We start from the raw sequence: 5,241 nt of genomic DNA on the forward strand, positions 1-5,241 counted from the left end.
TCAAAACCCTCATCTTCATCATATTCTGATTCGTAATCACAATATATTTCTTGAATTATTACTTCAGAACCAGATTGATTTTTAAGACTGGGCTGAAGATTCCTCATGCATGCCATATCACTAGAGCCAGCGTAAAAAGAACTGTATAGAAAAGAAGAAAAAGAAAAGAAAGCTATTAGGAATGATAATAAAAAGGAAACTGCTTTTTATTGGATAACGAAAGATAACAAGGTTTTGCACACTTCAAACCAACTGTAAGATAAACTTTGGGATTACAACCTTGAAATAACCCAAACAAACTGAAAGAAGATCAAAATAAACTACCAAGACTCCTTTCGAATTGGGAGAGGAGTGACTTTCCAATTATTGAGCTTTGTTTCTGGTCCAACGAATTGAACTTCTGCGTTGCTACACCCTTCTCCGCCTTCCAGCATATTCACATCACTAAACAATTTCTCGAACTTTTCAATTAATTCCTCCTCAGGATTGTCCTGGGATTTAGGAATTGTTGTTATCGGGCGATTTTTAGCACCGGTCTTGACAAAAGACTTCGACAGCTGTGGTACTGGTTTTGGAAGAACCCATGCTTGGTGTTTCAACTTCCTGTCCCTTATCACGTCATTGGTGGTAGGTGTGAACCCTAAACCGAATGTTCCCCAGTTCTCGGGGAGAGATACTGTTTGTACAATTCCTTGCAAAGATAAGCCCAGACCTTTGCCGGGTATAAAGCCATTCTTCAGCATTTCATAAGCTACCATGACTGATGTAGAGGATACCTTTGGATTCGCAAGGTATTTTCCTTCTGGAATTTTCTCTACCGACACTGTGTCTGACACTTGGTATACCCATGGTCCTTGGTCAATTTCTGCTCCCTCGACTGGTACAATGGTGCTGTTGTGAGCATTTAAATTTTCTTCTCCATGCACGACTATTTCTTGATGGTCCCATTCAAACTTGACAACCTGATGTAATGTTGACGGGACTGCTTTAGCAGCATGGATCCATGGTCGACCCAACAACAAGTTGTAAGAAACAGTCATGTCCAAAACTTGGAATTCCATTGTGAATTCAACTGGCCCTATAGTTAGTTCCAATACTATGTCGCCAAATGAATCTCTGCTTCCACCGTCAAATCCTCGTACGCAGATACTGTTCTTTTGGATCCTCTCCTCTTTAATTTTCAATTTGTTTAAAGTGGAGAGAGGGCATATGTTTGCACTTGACCCATTGTCAACCAATACCCGGGTTACTATGGAGTTTTCACATTTCACGGTGAGGTAAAGAGCTCTGTTGTGCTCGGTACCTTCCACAGGTAATTCATCATCAGCAAATGTAATTCTGTTTGTCTCAAAGATTCTGTTGGCTATTTTGCCCAAATGATTTACAGAGATCTTTTCAGGAACATGAGCTTCATTCAGGATTTTCATCAACGCCAGACGGTGTTCCTCTGAATGGATCAGTAATGACAACAATGAAATTTGAGCGGGGGTTTTCTTTAATTGATCCACAACAGAATAATCATGGAGCTTCATTTTTCTTAAAAACTCCTCCGCCTCTTCTTCCGTCACAACTTTCTTTGTTGGCATTGGATTGTTTTTAGTTTTCCTCAGCTCTTCGGGAGTAAAACATCTTCCCGAACGAGTCAAGCCTTGTACCTCACACACTTCTTCCTTGATTTCTTTGCCCTTGTACATTACGGTCACCAGTTCATAGTTCCATGGGATGGCTTTGTTGTTGATGATTGGCAGCTGGATTACAGGTGCAATAATAACCCGATCTGTACGTGCTCCTTCCACGAATATAACGGGTTTGTTAGCAACCCCTGGTACTATCACCTTCGGCCTCTCTTGTTTTGCGGCAACTTTGTTCGATGACCCCTCATCGATTATCATAGACGGTTCATCACCACTTTTGTTCTGTTTAGACACCTGCTTCTCCTCCATTAACTGCTTATCTGGCTTGGTTTCATGAGACTTGATCATCATGACAGTTTGTGACGGCTTCTTTGTCTCCCCATTAGCTTGTATGATTTCTATCATGTTAGCCTCTTGATGGGCTGGCATTGGATTTCTATTGATATTTGGAGCTTCGGGGGTTTGAACCTCGATTTTATTAGTATCAATCAGCTCTTGTATTGCATTTTTCAAATGCCAACATTTCTCCGTATCATGGCCTGGTGCACCGGAGCAATATTCACAGCTAATGGTGTAATCCAGATTCTTTGGTGGAGGATTGGGTAGCTTGGATTGTATTGGTCTCAACATGTCTAACTGTCTCAGCCTGTGGAACAGACTAGTGTAAGACTCTCCCAATGGAGTGTAAGTTTTCTTTTTCTGTTCCCTTTCTCCCCTGAATGCTGGCCTAGGCCTGAAACCTGGTCCGGGATAAGCTCGGGGGTAGGTATTTGGTGTGACAGGAGCACGCCAATTGGTGTGAACAGGTGGCTGATTGTATGCTTGAGCGTGGTTAATGGCGAAATGAGGCTCTGAAGGGTGATAGTAATGTTGGGATGAATCATGGTGGTAAGCTGATTGGCGAGGTCGTTGCTGATTATAGTAAAGCGGTGAACCCCTGGGTCCCGGCCAAATTCCTGAATCAACTACGGTTGCTTCCTCCCTCTTCTTTCTTCCGATTCCTCCTACCCCGCCTTGAATAGCTTGAGTAGTTGCCTTAATTGCTGAATAGCTCATGATTTTGTTTGTCTTGAGGCCTTCTTCCACCATACCTCCCATCTTCACTACCTCGTTGAATGATTTTCCAACCGCTGAAACCAAGTGGGCGTAGTAAGTTGGTTCCAAGGCTTGGAGGAAGTAGTCTACCATTTCGCTCTCCTTCATAGGAGGATCCACTCTTGCTGCCTGTTCTCTCCACCGAAAACCATACTCTCTGAAACTTTCATTGTGTTTCTTCTCAAATTTGGTCAAAGATAATCGATCTGGGATGATTTCCAGATTGTATTGGAAATGGTATGCGAATGCCTGTGCCAGGTCATCCCAGGTGTACCATCTCCCATGGTCCTGGCGTGTATACCACTCCAAAGCTGATCCGCTTAAACTTTGACTGAAGTAAGCCATCAATAATTCATCCTTTCCCCCAGCTCCTCGCATCTTGCTACAGAAACCCCTTAAGTGGGCTACTGGGTCGCCGTGCCCGCTGTATAGGTCAAATTTGGGCATCTTGAAGCCAAATGGCAATTGTACATTAGGGAATAGGCATAAATCTTTGTATGCTACACTGACTTGCCCACCTAATCCCCGCATGTCTCGGAACGATTGTTCTAGACTTTTGACCTTCCTGAACATCTCTTCTTGTTCAGCATTTTTGGCTGGCTTGTCAATTTCGGTTGGGAGATCAAACCGAGGAGCAGTTGAATTGATTTCGGAGGCTTTGAAGGTGGGCTCCGGGGGGTAATATTGGTTGTCTTGGGCCTGAAATGTAGGCTCACTAGGAGATTTGTGAAATGTAGCAGGGGGAGGTGCTACGAAAACAGGAGTCATAGGTGGAGGAAGGTACGGAACTGGTTTTGGAGGTGGAGACTGTGGTGTCTGAGAGGTGGTGCCTCGGTAGTGCTGATAAATGGGGAAACTTGGGGATAATTCAGTGGTGATATTATCCTGAGTTTGGATCATTGATGGAGCAGGGTTATTTGGGTAAGATGGGGGTAACTGTCCTGTAGACCAAGCTTGGTACATTTCAGCCATTTGCTGCTTGAGCTTAAGCATTTCTTCTTTCATTTTCCCGACATCCATCTCTTCTATCTCCATACCTGTGTCAACATCTGGGATAGACATACTTTCGGGTATTGGTCCTTTTGATCTTGTATGATAGTGATAATATGCCAGTATACTCTTTAGAGAAACTAACTGGTTGAATTCTGAAAATGAACAAACTTGTTAGTTTTGAGAGTTTAACACATATATAATCACACGTTGAGATGCAATGCTCCTAGACAAATAATCCCTTTCTATTATGCATTCGCTCGGTTGCTTGTGTCGTCCCAGCTTTCTTGAAATTGAAAAATTGTCATTCGCTTTTATTTACTATATATATCTTTATCGTGGTGGTCGAATCTTAGAGATTGCCTACGTATCATGTCAAATATGAATCAGACCTTGCGTAGTTCGGACCAAAGTCAATCATGTTTATTTATTACACAAAGATGGAATTACATTTGAAAACTTTAAGAAAATAGCTTGAAACACACACACTTAAATCAAAATAAAAGATACAATTCATAACATCTCACAAAATGCCCCACTTTCCACTTTTGTTCTCTAATATTGGATTATCTGCTCAATGTGGGGCTTGACCTGGATGGCCTCCCAGCGTACGATACATCCTTTCCAACTCCATTGCTAGATGACGAGCAAAAGTGGGCGCATGCTCTGTAAACCTTTCATAATCCATTCCTTGGCAGTTTACATAACTTTGAGATGTGAAGACTGCCAAGTCGTGGATTTGTGCCCTGAAACCTTGGAGACGTTGGTCTTGGTCTTGCAATTGCTGCTGACGAGTGGTGGCTATGTCTCTGACACGGTTTTCACGATCTAAAGCTGATTCTAATAGAGCTCGGAGTCTGGCCTGCTCTAATCTTGCTTGTGATCTTTCCCTGTCGAGGTCTGCTTGTTGGTATTCTCTGTTGCATCTTCTTGCCTCTTCTAGTTGTGCACGAAGCTGGTCTTCTGATCGCATCCAATAGTCTTTTTCCTTCTTGAATTGAGCCTTGTCTTTTTCGGATTGCCTATCCTGGCGTTCCTTGTTAGATCTGGCTTCTTCATTTAATTGTTGGATCCTTTCTTTTGCTTTGCTCAATGCCCTTTCGTTTTCCGCAAGAATGGAATCATAATATTGCATTTTTTCGAAGAGATTGGCGATGATTTTTTGATCCTTCCAGCTTCTCTTTGGCGTTTCAGAGACTCTTTTCATTTTTAGGAATCGAGCATGAAGATTTTCATTCTCACAAGCTAGACTCTTTTTCTCGCCTTTGGCTTCTTGTTCTTGCAAATCTTTCTCCAAACTGAGGCTTCTTAGATTTTCTTTTAGGGCATGGATAGTGGCTTTGTACCCTTTTTCTTTTTCTCCCCAGATTAACCGCTCTTGGATTTTATCATTGAAATTTTGAACATGGGGTCTTTTTGTTGGCCTTTTTAGCTCAGGTTCTGGTACATCATCCACGCGAGACCGCTTTTCGAACCACCTCGCATATCCAGGATTTATCTCACCCTTGGTAGTGTCTAGGAC

This window comes from Nicotiana sylvestris, chromosome 2 (genome assembly GCF_000393655.2).
Source record: "Nicotiana sylvestris chromosome 2, ASM39365v2, whole genome shotgun sequence".
Classification (NCBI taxonomy): domain Eukaryota; kingdom Viridiplantae; phylum Streptophyta; class Magnoliopsida; order Solanales; family Solanaceae; genus Nicotiana; species Nicotiana sylvestris.